Below are 17,433 nucleotides of genomic sequence, written 5' to 3' on the forward strand. Positions count from 1 at the left end.
TTATAAGCATTACTTTTGAGAAAATTACCTCACATCTTGCAGGGCCCGTGCAATAGTGTGTGTGTAGGGATGTGAGTTACTTTCTCTCTGGCTTTTGCAACAAGCAAATGCACAGGGGACTAAGCAACATCCCTCACTCAATACTGCTTCTGTGACTTTAAGACCAATGCATGTACAGTACAGACAACAGGCAAAGCCAGCAAAGTGTGCCAATGCCTTATCTTTTTGATAAGCTCATCCTGGATGTGATGAAGTGCATTCAACAAGAAAGAACAGTAAAGATAAAGATGAAGTGTTACTACTTTTTGAGTTTTGCAAATCCCTTGACATGGGAGTGTGGAAACAGCAAAGAAATTATTTTCTTTTTTTTTAAGTGCAGGACATTTTTATCTGCCTGTGGAAAAAGATTACTTTTATATCTGGATCCAGTGTACTTCATAAAGTAGTGTAAAATCAATGATTTAAAGATGTGCATTGTTCCTAAAGTATTCTGTAAATCTTCCTTTGCAAATATGTGTATTAAACTGTGTCAGGTATAGGATGAAAGGCAACTTGGTTGTTTGGTCCTTGTGGTCAGCATTAGAGTAATGTACAGCTCAATAGCACAGAAGACTTTCAGGCTGATTTCTGTTCCTCATTGTAACAAAAAAGAAAAACATCAAAACATACAACAACAAGATGATGTGCAGAAAGAGCAATAGATAATTTATCAATTACCTGAAATGCTGAGTGAAGCTCAGTTAAACTTTTAGAAACATAAATCACATCTGTCAAAATAAAGTACATCTCTGCAAACATTTGCTTTCCTTTAAGCCTCAATTTTAATTTGTTTCTAATGATGATCGTTTCTTTGATAGATGATGTAGGGCATGAGTCATAAATACATTTTGCAGTAATCTGGGTATTTTTCCTTGAAATATTGCAGCATGGCTAATAGAAAAGTAAAGAATGGAGAAAAAATATTGCCCATATTCTCTGTCAAAGCTGTCATTTGGACCTGGTGCTTATAGCAGGGGCCTCTGGCAGCTGCTGTTCGTAATATAACTAGCTGAAAAGACTGATACCAACCTTCATGTGAATAAAACAGCTTTCCTTCTGGAAAATGATTGGAATGTGTTTGATCATTAAAGGGGAAACATCTAGACTGTTTCATGCTCGTGATGTAGAAATACGGGCCATGTTGTGCAAAACCTATATTATTATTTTTAATTGGATCCACAATAGAAGCGAGGGCTGCATATCAGGACTTGCAAACATACTTTAGGTATTAACTTATCTTGTGGTCCAAAATAATTTCAGTACTTTTATTAAGTTATTTGTGAAATGAAGTTTCTTGGAAGTAAATCAAATGGAAAGTGAGGTGGTAACCAAGATGTTCCACACTGTTTCCTATCAGTAACTACTGTTAATATATCCTGCTACACTGTGTTGAGTAAAAAATATATTATTGGAAATTTATTTATTTTCCATAATGTAAAAGAATGAAATTTCCAATAGAGGGAGATGGTTAATAAAGATCTAAGTAATAAGAATGTTATAAAAAGCACAGATAAAGTTAGAATGTACAACTGAATATCCAGCAGATGGAGCTTCTTACCTCTAAAATGTTTCATTCTGAGTAAATTTAACTTAAGGTGGCTGTCCAGACATGGTCCAAAACTCAATATAAGTCATGGCAAAGATTGTATCAAAGCCAGCTAAGACACAGCATGATTAAAGTGCTTAAGCTGTTTATAAAAATCTTGTTACATGCTGTCTTTCCCTCAGTAAGGCAGCCAATAATGCAAAAGTGTATTAGACTAAAAAATATTAGACAAGTGAAGGTTAGTATAGTTTTCCCTCTAATATGTTTGTACATGTAGATTTCTATATCACAGGCTAAGTGGTAATCCTTATTACTTCCTGCAGACTTTAGTACCAGGGACTGCCAGGTCATATTTTGTAGATTTCAGATGAGCATCACAAATACAGAGTTGAATATAAGTTAGAGAAATGTTTTCATAGAGTCTGCATGTAATTAATTAGCCTTGATTCCATGTGAGGTACTTGTATATTTAGGAGAGGCTATGTCAGTGAAACTCTTATGAAATAATTATAATTAGGAATTGTATTTTTGAGGAAAACTAGGGAGAACAAGATGAGAATAGAATAATATGTCCATATGTCTGTTATAGAATGGTATTTGAACTAACCTTTAACACTGTAGTTTTGATGAAATCAGACTTCTACCCTGGTTTTATATATAGTCTGCTTTTCTGGAGAGCTTGGATAGTGGTGTTATGGTAGAAAACTTACTTGGAGGAGAAATAAATGCTTTTGGAAAGATGGGCTTTGCAAACCAAGGGAGGGTGGTTATTGCACTTTCTTATTTATATTCTAGGGGCATATTCAAGCATTCCCTCTGCAGTATTTTGGATTCAGCTTCCGATACTTGAAAAGATACCTAAAACTCAGCCTGCATTGAAAGAATTCCACATGGGGTAGGCATAAAGTGAAGACGAGCTTCATGTATCTGTGTCAGTCATGCCCAGATATTGGTAAGTATTAAGCACACCTTGAACAATAACAGTATTCATTAAGAGTGACAAGAACACAGTGGACTGTGGCAGTGATCTGTGAAAAATAGTTTGCACTGGAGAACTGGAGAGAAGCAGGAGGTATTAGCTTGTATGTAGCATACCTTCGAATCTTGCCAGATTCAGTCCAATTCAGATCAGTGAAGTGACTTTCTGACTTTACCTACTGATGTAGAAGCATCCTATTGTATTTCTAAGACATTTATTGCATCTTTACAGGCTGAAAGCCTGTAGAAGAAGTAGGGAGAAATCCCATTTGGTAATGGGATAATTTCTGTAGATAATGACAAATGATCTGACTTTGAAGATTTTCTTTAGGACCACTGATAAAAACCTTCTTTCATGTCATAAACATGCCTTTTTTTTTTGCCATTAATTCACATCTTATCATTATTGCCCTTGTAAACCTAATGTTCCTATCTGGAAATTCAAGTCCACTCTCAATGAATGGGGATTGCTCCTGACCCTCAAAGCCACATCTTTCTTCCCAGAGAGCTGCTCTTCCCTTCTTGAAAGGAAATTGTCCTTCTACCTTCTCCTCTTTCTTTTCTTTGCTTTCTCTATGGAGAACAATTTCCTATGTTGAGGAAAAAGCCATGCTTCAGGGGGTTCCCCTTGGTCAGAATGGAAATCTCCTGGGAATTTCTGCACTCTGCGCAGGGCGGGGAGCAGGCCAGCTGGGTAGAGGTGGAGGCTCTGTGCCCAGAACTGCCCTCCAGTTGAGGCTGGAAGAAGAAGCTGGGAAGTTTTGCTTGTCCTATTGAGGTGGGACAGTGCAGGGATTGGGTTCAGCAAAGAAAGGAAGGGTGAATGAAGGGCAACACTGTTTTGCAGTATCTTGAGGTGCGTGATAGAGGTAAAGGTGACCATGTCAAGCAGAAGTGAGCCCCCTCCTCTCTAATTCTGGTTCCTCAGTGGCTCTTTATAACGGCGTGCTGGCATAGATCAACAGCATTGGCTTTGAAGTTTGCAGAGAAAGATGCAGGCTAGAAAGGAAAGAGCCGGACTTGTACAGTATTTCCAGTTTCAACTGACAAGCCTTCAGGGGTCCCTGAGGTCTCTGCTTTCAGATGAGAGAAAGAACAATCCCACGTGAAAGAACAGGGGGCGGTTGTATTCCAGAGTGGGAGAATGGGCTCCTAAGGCTCTGCAGAATAAAAGGGAAAATGAAAACGAGGGAATGCTGCTGAGAAATACTATTTTGTGTGCAGTGGAGTTCAGCACAGTTCATACCAGTTCAGAGTAGAGGACTGTGGCATGACATGACGGAGGTTAAGGGGAGACCAGAGGGCAAACTGCATAGCCATAGGCATAAAAGTGTCTGTGTAAATGCATCACTCAGGGTTCTCCAAGACTAGATTCTCAGTGATGGCAGGATGAGTGGCTATTCACATCATATCGCTGAGTGGGGTAGGATGCTTTCAACTATTTCCTTACAGTGCATTGAAGGAGAAAGGATATGCAAAGCAGAGGATGTTAATAAATGTCCTGTTTGCAAAAAGCATGGCAAGATGTAAGGGATAGAAAGGACAGTTGAATGTTAAAGGAACCATTTATTCATGTTATTAACTCATAAAACAGCAGAAATGTAATTGCTTAGAAAGCATACAACATTTATTGTTAACATTCTCATGTTGCATAAATCTTCCTGTTGCTAGGTTCAACGTTATATACATAAAATGTTCTAGACATTTTCAAAACCATATAGCAAACCACACAACAGAAAATTTAGCCCCAAGGGTGTATGTACTTCAGACAATATCATTTCATCACCAACATCTGAAAGAAAATGCAGAAATGGGTCAGCAACCCACTGAAATGACTTTATAAGCATGGTCAGTGGTGTACTTGGACAAAAGAAATGCAATGAACCTGACTGCAAAAGTTAACTGCAGCAGGCCATTTTTTACATGACAGGAATCTGCACGTTATAGCTAGCTGTAGTTTAGTGATACAGTGACATTAGATAGATTTCATTTTATGGAATGGACCTCCACTTGTTTTACTTTGCTTTGTTTCTGGAAACCTCCAATTAAAAATATTTAGTTAATTATTTAATAGTATGACTGCAGGTGGTGTTTAACTGAAAGCAGCCTGTGGAAAAACAAGCTTGTGAAGCTGTAAAGGGATGAGAACGATTCAGATATGGTAGTTAAAGTTTAGTGCAAAAACAGTTCAAAGAAAGTAGGACTGTAATTTAAAGTAACATCTCATTAGTTGGTTTAATTACTAACTGCCAGCAATAATTGATTTTTGAGGCTGAAAACAGAAATGCATAGCACTTGAAAAAAGAAAGGAATTTTTATCTCTGGTAACTTGGACACAAGATGAAGGTTCCCTTGGAAGCGTGTGAGATTCTGATTAGGTTTCTTAGTTACTTTGGCTTAAACTGATTGTACTGTATTTGGAAATTCTGTCAAGTAGCTACAATATTGATTGTGTCTTTCTATAGAACTTCTTTAACCTTTCTTTATTAGCAGCAGAAATAATTTAATAATAACTATTTTTAAGTACTGTTTAGATAAGCAGCTTGTTAGGGGATGATTTCATGCATCGTATGTCTCTCTCTTCTCGTAAGGGTTCCGACACAGGGTCATCAGCCCTCTGTCACGGGGAGTATATGCTGTGTGTATGCTACACGTGCATGTGTAGCTGCTGGGGACCATGACACAGAGTTGTCTGCTTTGTAATGTAGAGAAAAAAGACCGTCCCTGTTCCCAAAAATGAGATGAGCATTCTACCTAGAAAATGAATAGTAATGAGAAAACTACACTTACACGTTCATTATCCTGGCATGAAATTTGTATGAATCTATGTTAGGAACTGGAAGTCCCTAACTATCACGGTAGGGAAAAATATGGCTTCTCAGGTTGAAACTACTCTGTGGAAGAATTTGGCCCTCTCCAGGTGTGGTCCAGTCACACTCTGAGATAGTCTCTTGTGCTTGGGCCTGTGAAGCTGTGGCATGTTGATATTCTGTCAGCTCAGTGTTGCAGCAGTTCTGGACATTAGCAGAGGTAATGTTTTGGGTAGCTTGGGATTCAAAAGTTAGCAGGTAGGTTGCGTGGGTTTTGATATGAAAATAGATATTGATTGTTTTTAAATCAAACACTATAAGCAAGGCTAAAGATACAAAAGGACCCAGAAGTAAAGGTTTGTCTTGCCTACCTGTTCTCTCATGTTGTCTGTCTCAGAGAAAACTATGAAGTCTTTGAAGGGAGTCCTTGGAAAATCAAGGATAAAATTTGTGGTCACAGTTTACTTGGTCCTAAAGCAGTAGGTGCTTTTTTTTTTACCAGTCTCCACAGTTGCAGCTAGAGTATCTCATTTTTGACATTGACACCAGTCAATGTTTTTATACTTTCCTCAAACCAGAGAGATCACTTCTCAAGTCTGTATAAGATGAAATATTTCTCCTGAAGTGATTTCTTTGTTCTCTTTTACAGTGCTTTCTTGGTCTTCCCAGCTTTGGAATGCATACATGAAGCTGTAGAGGAGATTTTAGTGGGGAGTCTGGTTGTGCCAATGCCATTTGGTTCTTTAACTCACTCCTGCCTTACCCTTTAGTTGCTTTCATTAGTGACTGCAGAAGGTTAGGCATTAATATCAGCTAGATGTCTGGTTCCTAAAGATTTCTGTGCATGTCATTAGATGGGTTTCCACTGTAGCATTCTGATAAATATCTGAAGTAATATAAAGGATAGTCAGCATGTTTTTCTAAAATGTCTGAGCTAAACCAGATTTCTTAAAACCAACATTAGGTGTGTTTCTGTTGAGTCCACATTTTTCCTGTGTGCTTTTTAAAACGGCATTAAAAATCATGGTTCTGTTTAATGCTAAGGGGTTTTTACATTTTGTGTGTATTTTTCAAAATTGAAAATATCTGGAAAACTTAAGGATACCATGATTTGAGAATCTGCCTTTTTGTTTTGGTTTTTTTGTTTGTTTGTTTGTTCAAATTTGAGTGCTTTTTGTCGTAACCTTCAGAACTGTGACTTGGGACTCCTTTCAAGAATTCACATTTTCCCATATTCTAAGCTGCTGCAACTGCAATGATAGTGGAGCAGCTGAGTCTGGAGCCTCTAATTTTAATGAATGAAGCATTTTCCAAGAGCAGCCTTGACCATGAAATTAAATCTTCTCTTGGCACACAAATCCCTTGAATGTATTAAAGCCAAGGTATTTTTGTACGTTTGTGATATGACGGTGGGATCATTGCCTACTTTGAATAATTCTTTGCTGAGTCAGTCTTGGTTGGTAACTGTAGTGCTGCTATCAGTTACATATGTATGTAACTATTATCAGACCTCTGATATGTGGTAGTAGATGCTTAAATATGTGTATATATACCAAAGTAGGGCAACAGGATAATAGAGCACTTGATTAAAAGCACATTTATTTCAAATAATTGATGACAGTTACATTTATTCTTAAACTGTATTTGCAATTTAGATGCAGTTTTGAAGATCTTCCTGGCATGTTTCCCTGAAGCAAAACAGGAAGGGAAAAAAAAAATGGAAACTAATTATAGTTGCTTCCTTGCAGCTTTTAGATTCACTGAGGCACCTTTATGGCCAATCATGGTACCTCCTCATTTCAGTGTTAATGAGCCAAAAAGATGAAAGTTGCTTTCATTCTTGTTCTTCTATTTCCACTGTTGTGATTGTTGCTGTCCTTCAAGTCTTCTGAAGGGCTAAATTACATGGAACAGATTTGAACAGATTCAGGCTGCTGAATTCTTACAAATATTCATATGACAGCCACTTGAATTCTTGTTAATGGCAGAACATTATGTAGTTGTTTATTAAAAAGAATTGGTTACAGATATTATTCACTCTGAATTTTGGAGGTTACCTTTTGTGAAACATATACGTATTTATATATATAAATGTAAAACACATACACACATGCAGGAAGCATACCTCCTTCAAGAGAAAGTTAAAAACTGGGATATTTAGAAGCTGTACCACTCCTTTATTCTTAGCTACTAGATAATGCCCTTATAGATAACTGTCAAACAAAATACCTAGCAGGTTATTAGTCAAGCATTATACAGTTTTCTGAAAATGTACTATTTTAAATGTCACCAGCTTAAGCAACCCCTGATTTAGGTATGCTGTTTGGAATATTAGCAGCTAGAAATAGAAAACAAAACCACAACAGAAAACACATTTTAAGTCCCTGAGAGAAACAATGCTGAGTAGAGTGGGAAGAGAATTTCGTCATCATTTTTTACTTCCATTAAAGGCAATATTTGCTGCCACCTATATCTGCCCTGGATGTCAGTATTATTCTACCTCAAACTTTTGTTCTGTTCTGTCAGCCCAAACAGCACAATTATCTGGGACAGAGAACGAAAATTTCAGTGGCTTGACAGAAACTGTCAAGCCACTGAAAGCAACCTGAAAGATTGTTTTAGGGTGGTGCTAGAAAGAAACAGTTGTAGTGATGTTTGGCCTTTGCATAAGTATGTTCATTCAGACTCTGATTTCCAACTTCTAAAACCACAGGCACATGACTAGCACTGGGTTGTTTTGTTGGATATGCTCCAAGCATAGGATTTTCAATGAAAACAGCTCCCACAGCTAAAATTATTATTTGGGAGATTCAATCCATCCTAAGCAGAAGAGTTGATTGAGAATGGTATCTATAATTCTGAGAGTTGCAGAGAAATTCCATAAAGGCATTTTGGAGCAGGCCCCCAGTCTGAAAACAGAACAAACAAAGCCCCCAAATCTATTTCTTCAAAAGGTGCTTTCTAAACTCCAACTTCCCTCTACCTTCAGGGCAGCAAAGACTCGGGATAAATGATATCGGGAGAATGATTTCCCACCCACAGCATGCAGAGGAAGTTTAGGCCAGAACTTCATTTTCAAACAAGAATGGTCATAAGAAAGTGAAATCAGGTACCAGTGAGAAAGAAGGAGAAGACCTGACAGAGGCTGCAGTAAGTTTGCAGCATCCATGTAAATTATTCCTTTCCACCCACCTGAACTCAGGTAATGATTATCCCAGTTCTTCAGGACAGCAACTTTAATCATTTTTTTTTTAATTATTTTTTAATTATTTTTTTCCCAGCAAACAGTTTACGTGTCACTGGTTTTCTAAGTGACCCAAGCAGCCTTCTAGACAAATATAACCTGTATCTTAAATGGAACTTTTGCTTTGGGGTTAAAAGTAAAAGCCAAATCCATGTGAACCACTTAAGTCCCATTAAACTGACTGCAATAAAACACTATGCACTCCTTCTGGGGTAAATTTTTCCTGATCTGTATAACCAACCTAATTTATTCTCTGACTTCAGTGAAATTTTCTTGAAATATTCTCTTTATTTTTTGTGACTCTCAAGGTGATCATAAAATAAAAATTATGAAGCATAATACATAAAGTTGCTATGCCTTTTCTAGGATTAGATGTTTGCTTATATGCATGACTATGTGCTCTGCCTCCAGTTGAGTATAAAAATAAGCATCTTATGAGACAGCAAATGTATTATGATTTTATTTTTTTTTCTGGCTGCCTTAAAGAAACATAACAAGTCAATTTGCATTTTGAAATCTACTGAGAGCAACTATGGATCATTAAGTTCTTCTGAATTCCACCTGATGGAGCATGTAGAGGAGTCCCCTGCAATATCGTACAGTGACACTTTCATTATCTGAAACTATTTCTGTATGCAGACAAAACTATCCCTGTAATGTTACTGTCTCACAGTGCATTGTGTACATGGAAGACTGATTTGCATTGTTATTCTTGGGCCTTTATGATTTACTAAGGGTTGATGAAGTCCTGTGTGTGCACTGTGGGCCTTAGTGACCTGTATTATTGCTTTGATACAGCTTAGTGTATGGATATGTAAGGACAGCAGGTTTTTTATTCTGTACCATTATATATATTCATGAGAGAATTGTACTTTGGTACAACAAATAAAAGAGCTTCTATGTTTGCATTTTAAAATAAATGATTAAAGATTTTTGTCAACTCCAGTAATCGCTGTGTGTTAACTATCAGTAAATTATACAAGTAGCAGGGCAACTCTACATGCCTTTCAGTGTGGTTTTATATATAAAGCTGTATTTGCAGGTTCTGCTTTGAACATCTAATTTAATACTTACAAGACATAAAGGAAAACAACTATTATTCCTATTTTTCTATTGATGTTACTACAAAAAAAAAAAATAACCCAAACCTGCAAATACATGGTATACTTTTCAATATACGTATCCTGTAGAATTTTTTTTTTTTTTTTTTTAGAAATAACATCTTTGTGCTAGTGTTTTCTGTGGTGCAGGCCTTGAAATCATACCGAGGTGTCAGCGTGGGGGTATACCAAACAGAATCTTGACAATGTGTCATCCTGGTACATGACCAAGCCTTGGACCCAGAGGGGTTTTTAAATTAAAAAAACAAAACAAAACACAACACCATATACTTAACCTTTGCCTTGCATTTTTTGTCCTTCCCAAAAAGAAAGTTATCAACATGCCATTCAACTTTACTTCTACCTCTTATTTCAAATTATTTCAAAGTTTCCATTCTAAAAATGAGAAGGGAAATGAGTCTTTTTGTTGGTGGTGGATTTTGTACTTTAGGCCTTCAGATATAACACAAAATATTTGCTGCTTAAGGAGAAAAAGAAAAAAAAAAAAAAGGAGATAAAATCAAAGCCAAAGAACTAGGTGTGAGTGTTTTTGAGTTAGCAAAAACAAGAGACAATAACTGATGTTTTCTATGTTGAGGTCACATTTCTTTCTCCTAGGAGTTGGCACTTAAATTCACAAATGATTTCCAAAAACAGCATTAAAATTTTAAATGGGCTAACTTGGGTTGTCTTGTAAATTTGGCCTGAATTTTGTTGGAATATAATACCAGCTCTTAAAGATCAAAAACTACAAATAATTTTTTTCTGGTCTCCTTTCTCAATGTTGTATTAAGATTAAAAACAATTTTCCCAAAACTTCAGTCTAGCTTCCATTCTCTTTCCATGTTTTCTTTCAACTGTTCAGCTGGCTTCTTTTAACCTACTGATGACTGAGTTAATGGCTTTATTTCTTTTTTGTCAAATGTACTTGAGTTTTGCATTTGTTACTAATTGGAGATCAAATGAATCTCATTAAGGGGTCTTGTAACCTTTTTCTACATTGAGAAAGGGCCAAGAATTTCTCATCTGAAAAACTTTACAGCTGTCAGCACCTAATGGGTTTGTCAATGTCATTAGGAGTAAATAAACAACATAGTAAATGACTTGACATGAACTTTTGCAAAGGATCCACAATGAGTTTCAGAACATAGATCAATATATTTCCAAGAGAGTGGCTACTTATTGAAGGCACTAAAAGCTTTGTTGAAAGAACAGTAACATTTTCCTCTTAGATTACCCTAGAATATTCCTTTCAAACATGTGGAATAGATACCCAGTGAGAAGAGCAAATGTAATGTATTTCAGTTAAGTATGCTTGTTTTCTCTAGCGTAGATAGTGAAGAACGTAATGTAAACCTACTGTATTTCTAAAGCTGTTTCGTATTTTTTGCCTGTGTCATTTTGATGTGTGGTCTTTGTACCTCATTAACCTTGCATTTCTAATTTCTCCAGGAATTACCTCCTCTTTTATATGATAGTATCTTTATTTAATTCAGTATATTATATAGAAAATGAAGTCATATTGATGTATGAATAAGGTTTATAAACATTAAAATAATTGAATGTCCTCCCCCCTCTCTTCCCTACTGTTAATAATACATACCTTGAAAGCTTTGTATAGTCCTTCTAAAGGGACAAGAAAGCTGCTTTGTTTTCAGAGCTGGTTATCACACCCAGAACTTCTGAGCAAATCTGGCTCACAGATGCAGTGGTAATACTGCAGACAATTTTTAATGCTCCCCCCCCCCCCATTTTCCTAGATCAAAAAATAAATAACTTGGACTTTTTTCTTAGTATATGGAAAATCATTACAGTTTGCATGTAGTTCTGAAGATTTAGAGTGTTATGTAAGTGGTAAAACTAAAATTATTAAGATGATACAGGGTTTGAAGGAAATCAACTGCAAAGAAAGATCAAAGAAAAAAAATGGTGCTTTTCGTATATTACAGGATCACTTAATCTTGTTTTAAAAACTACACATACAGTATACATGATATATAAATCATGCACACATATATCTAATTAAAATGATAACAATTGCCTATAAGCAATACAAAAAAGGCTGCTTTATTAGAAAAAGTGTTTCAGTTGTTTATAAGTTGTTTACACGTCTGCCAAAATTTAATAGTTCAGGAGGAATTTGAAGGCTGAGTTTCCTCCTCAGGCTAGCTTTTTAGAATGTTTCAGCAAAATGATCAAAATGTTTCTTCTAATTAGTTTAAGAAAATCACATTGTTTTGCTTCTGAAAGAAAACTAAGAATACTTGGTTCCATTTTAAATGCGTGCAGCTTTGTGGCATGGACATGAAAATCAGAAAGATGTGTTGTCACCCCTTGAGTAAGATGGGAATTCTGCTATTCTAACAAACATTGTACCGCTGAAAACTTCACTTTGTGCATGCCCCACACTGACCTATGTGCTTGTGGAGCTCCTACAGTTAACCTGTACAAAGATGAGCCTGAGTATGCCCTCATCCCTAACAAGTGGAACAAAAACTTGCCCAGCAGCTGCTCCCCTTGGGAAGTTGTGAAAGTAGAACGGGGTAGGGAGGTGGCCGCAGTGGTGCTGGAGAACAAGAATCTTCCCTGTTCTTGGTCTTGATCACATTACCCTGATTCAGGGAATGCTACCATTGTCCATGTGTGAAAGACTGTTACAATTAGAATAACTGATTATATGGTAATAGTGAAGAAAAAAACAGAGAGAACCCTCCACTATTTTTGTTTTAACTAATATCAATAATTATTTTGTATTAATAACTAGTCATTTATAAAAACAGGTTTTGAGGATTTCCATTTGAGTCTTTGCTGATACCATGTGATTTTTAAACCAGTGCTCTTCTGAAATTTCAGAACCTTAGATTTTTCTAAAACATGTATTCAGGTTGTTGTGGATCTCAGTTCATTCAGGATTGTTTCCTCTGTCTATTTTCAAACTGTAAAGGTTTCTATGAGGCTTATTCTAAACGGAACGGAAGGAACAGTAACATCTGACCTGGATGGCAGTCTCAACTGACCAGAAAGTTCAAATATTGGACATCCAGTAATTTTGGTGAACTCCTAATTCAATTAAATACCAAATACCACAGTTTATTTAAAGAAATACATATTAGTAGCATAAAAATTAATTATATTAAAGCAGGGAAAATATTTCCAGGTTTCAGTAGATCAGTCTTTAAAATCAGAAAATCTGAACAAGAAAATATTAGTATTATGGTGAGAAAAAGTGTTTTAGAGATGGGAGAACTACTTGAAATTAATTAGAGGGAATTTTATTTATTTTACATTGTCTTTTAGGGCTTGTCATGAACTAAGACTTCATTAAGCTCTCTTGTATTCAGAAGTGGGCAAGCTTCCCAGGATTTAGAGGTTTACTGTGATTGTTTAGTGCAGGCTTAACTGATGCTTTATGATGGGATTAATGAAATTGAGGACATCATTATAAAGGTATTCCCCTGCCTATCTTCAAAAGGCTGTAAGTAGCTTCAGTTATGAAACTCTAGTTAGTATTTGTACTGTAGAAAATGAATTTCTGTTAAGAATTTCATAGTTATCTCTACATTTTTTGTAGCTACTGAATCTTGGGGTAGAGGGGAGGATCCATCTTGTACAGATGCAAAGTGATCACCATCTTGTCCTGTGACACAGAGTTGCAGATGCTGTGTTTCCTCTCTGACATGTTTGTTTATAGACTGCTGCTGGAAGAAGCACAATTAAAACTGAAGTCTTCAGTAAAATGTTGCAACTCTGCCAACAATGCAGCTAAACAAGTGGTGGTGTCCGTATAGAAAAGCTTATTGTTGCTTACCTGTAGGGTGTTGCACAGTCACAGACGGCATCAGGGCTTTGGCTGAGCACAGAAGGGGTCAGTGCTAGGAAACAGCCCCACAGCTCAGCTAGGAGCAATGGGCAGCTATGCCATGGTGGCTTTTGTTGCACTTACCTGCCACAGCTGTGCATTGGCAGCGCCACCCTCCCTTCCATCTGTAGCAAGAAAGCTTAGTGGGCACTGATTAGAAGTTCTCAGCAAGCTTTTTTTAAAAATGGATAAATAAAAGGGAGCCATAGGTGTGCACTTCAGCTATGTGCAGATGTGAACAGAGAAGGGGAAAAAATGCCTTCTGATGCTTCAAAGTCACTTGCTATTGGCTTGTAAGCTTTCAATCTGAAATTGAAAAAGCTTCATGATTATTTTTTTCTTATACTCTGATTAAGCTTTCTAAAATGTTTTGTAAAACTTAGTTTTTAAGTGTTGCAGGTAAGACCTGCTGAAATTTACAGGCAGCAAAAATCCTTTAAACTTAAAAACAACCCCCTCTGAAACATCCCCACCCAAGCTAAGGACCTGTGAACATCTTTGTCAGTGCATCACACAAGCTGTTCTGATGACACCACAACATAATGAGTGGCTGTTTTTAGCAATGTGACTATGAAGCTTATTTCCATGTAATGTCACAGCTTTGATTTTTGTCAAAGGTTTGTGTACTGATTTATAAGGGGTATAGAACAAGGCCACGTCCCACCTATGTTTCAGCAGCACTACAGTTTTCTGATTGAGGACTTCTTTGTTGTAATAAAATCAATAATAATAATAATAATAATGATAATAATAATGATAATAAAACAGACATTATTTCTATATTTTTCTTCTTAGTAGAATGAAAAGTTAAGACATTATTACTAATAAGCAGAAATGGCACATCTTTCTAAATAAATAGATGTGGTAAGCACAAATGTTGTCTGACCAGAGGCACCACAGTAGGCAATGCTGGTGAACAAAGAGCTACAAGGCTCACAGGCTCGTGTGCTAAATGCATTTTCAGACTCAGGCAAGACAACCTGGAGGATAGATGGAAGATTATAAAACCATAAAAAAAAGAAGAAAATGTGAATGGATGGAGCATAAAAATATATTGCAGCATTTCCTGTCTCTCTTTTATTGTCTTTAATCTAGGCCAGAGTTATATGTCTCAAGGGATATAAAAGATAAGAAAAAGAACATTTGGTAACGTGAGCTTTCAGGTTATAAATAAACGCAGTTGAGGTGAGGTAAAGTACCAGAAAACACAGCCTAGAAAGACTAACTAGCTGCTAGAATCCCACCAGAAAAATTAACAATAAATGTGAAGTTTTGGGATATATTCCAGTTTTAAAGGCACATTTTCTGTACTTTTAATTACATTTCAAAATAAGGAAGGCAACACCTCCAGGAACAGCCCATGCCTGTAAAATAAATAAATAAATAAAAATTTAAAGATCATTTTAAATGCACTTGGTTAACTTTTACAAAATACCCAATTAGTAATTTGAGTGTCATAAATTCCCAAATTCCTGTATCATGGAGTTGCCATGCATCAAATATCTAGAGTCTCACTTTAGAAGAAAATAATATGCATGATTTTTTTTAAATTAAACTAACTAGGAACTGTCTTGAAAAGTATGACCAAAGGGGACTCTAATTCCAAGGGCAAACTGGGCATCTTACTTTCTCCAGTGCATGTCAAGCCATGCATTCCTGTCAAAATCTGACCAGAAGACAACCTCCACTCCATTGTTTTTCCTGTATAAAAGAAGCGTGAAGAAAAAATAAAACAAACAAGTCATTGCACAATTTCAGTACATTTGGGTTCTAGAAAGGAAAATGTTAATGTAGGCAAAACTCGACATAGGCCTGGAAATGACTAGAAAGACTGCTTTAAAAAAAATAATAATAAAATAAAAGTCTATTCCCATATTACCAGAACAAACTGCACGTATTACTAGTATTACTTTGAGAATAGGTGTACAACAGGTGCCCTTTTTGTAGATTTTCACCTGCTGAGAAATACAAGGGAACTCCTCAGGGTTCTGCACCTAGCCCAGAAATGCAGGGCTTTGTTGAGAATTTGGTTTTATTGATTCACGATTAGAACTGTGTTCATTTTTTTGGCTAATGAGACAAACGTCTTACAAAAATGTGTTATGTCTGCTTTTCTATTTCCATAGTATTCTTGTTTAATTGCAGTAATGGTGCTGCTGATTTCTGATGTCATCATTAATGACAGAAGACATTTGGGAGACCCTTCTCTCCTTCGTTTTAGTATGCAGATGATAATAACAGAAAACACTGTGGTGCTTAAACAGAGTTTGTCAAGAGGAAAACAAGAAACTGTAGTCATACTTACGTGAGAAAAGAACAGCAGAGGAATAATAACATTAACACTTTGCAACTTTATCAAATTAAGACTTTGGATAACATGTAAAGTACAGAAAAAGAGTTAATTATATATTGCAGGATCCACGAACATTTTTCAAGATACCTTACTGCAGAACAAGATTGGTTGATGCCTTGGAAGATCATGTAGTTTACCTGCAATTTGTAAGTGATAGTGATTTGCACCTAAAAAAGAGCATGCATTGGTTAAGTTAGGCTACTGCACCTGAATAAAAGTAATTAAAGTTTCTTCACAATCCTGAGTGAAAGTTTCTTGCTTGTCTGGTGTATGTAAAGAAGCATATTTAATAGGCCAATTTGTAAACCTAAGACTAGATCTGGCAGCATTTGTAAAATCACTGAGTATAATGAAATGCATATACTGAGAATAAATCTGATTTCACTTACCTCACATGACCTTAATACTGCCAATTTACATTTATGTTATGCCTTTTATCCAAAAACCAGTGTAGGTGAAACTGTTGTTGATACGTTTTTTCACAGCTGTTCAAGCTGATGAAAATACACTGTACCCTCAAAAGAAGCCACACCAAATACATAATTCCTGGATTAATATGATTTATTTTTTTTTAATTTCTTTTTTTAGTCATGGTTTTGCTCCCATGATAAGCTTAATTCTGCATTATAGGCTATCCACTTCGTTTGAAGTCCTGGCAGGACAAGGAGACAATTGGGTGTCAAAAAGACACCTTCTGTCTATTCATAATTGATGATATCTTAATTAGAGTCCAATAAAACCCATACAGTCTACTTTTCCCAAATCACAGTGGAAATCTGATTGATTAAAGTTGTGTGTTTTAACAGCAATCAAAATTTTCACTGCCTTTCTGTTAAGCATTTGCATCTTACTGCACAGTTACAAGCAAGTATGATGTATAATCTACTTTGTCCTTGATCAAATATTAAAAACGTTTTGAAAAATGCATTAGTGGTGTAGTCTTCTTTAAATCAAAAAAGTAAGTAAGTCGATAGCCATTGACTAACATCAGAGAACAGTTTTCACACTCTTGGTTTGAGGTGTCCCTTCAATAATACTGTTTTTTATTCATTAATTTCTGACGGTCAGTCTGCAACATACACTCAGTTATACTGAATATTTTCATTGATGTACATTGCTGTGGCATCATTGTTCTGATACATGAGACCCAAAAGTGGGATCGAGTGGATAGTTTCAACCTTGCATTTTGATGCTAAAATTTCATTTGGAAGTAGTTATTATGCATACAAAACAGACAATTTCACTGTATTCTTACCTCAGCTGAAATGTTTGCATCTCACAAAGCACAGGTGAAAGTGCTTTGTGTAAATTACACACAATTTGACTTTTTTATAGCACTGCTGTTAATTAGTAAAGTGCTGCTGGCCTGGACCTCTGATGACGTGCAGTTGTAAGAAAATCCACCAATTTGAAAAGTTGTGTGTCAGTATCATCGATGCTCTGAATCTATGGTCATTAGCTTTGAAATGTCTGAGTCATAATGAAATGCACAGAAAGTCAGAGT

The 17,433-nt window shown here is 36.2% G+C and overlaps 1 long non-coding RNA gene across 1 annotated transcript; it reads right to left on the bottom strand.

The window, feature by feature from the left end:
* Window positions 1-14,887: 14,887 nt before the first annotated feature.
* LOC310895742 lies at window positions 14,888-17,219 on the bottom strand. Its single transcript, XR_014580922.1, has 3 exons — window positions 17,185-17,219; window positions 15,203-15,277; window positions 14,888-14,940 (listed from the first exon to the last, which is right to left on the bottom strand). It is a non-coding gene; the product is annotated as an uncharacterized lncRNA (long non-coding RNA).
* Between the last annotated feature and the right edge of the window lie 214 nt (window positions 17,220-17,433).

Source organism: Anser anser (genome assembly GCF_964211835.1).
Source record: "Anser anser genome assembly, chromosome: 2".
Classification (NCBI taxonomy): Eukaryota; Metazoa; Chordata; class Aves; order Anseriformes; family Anatidae; genus Anser; species Anser anser.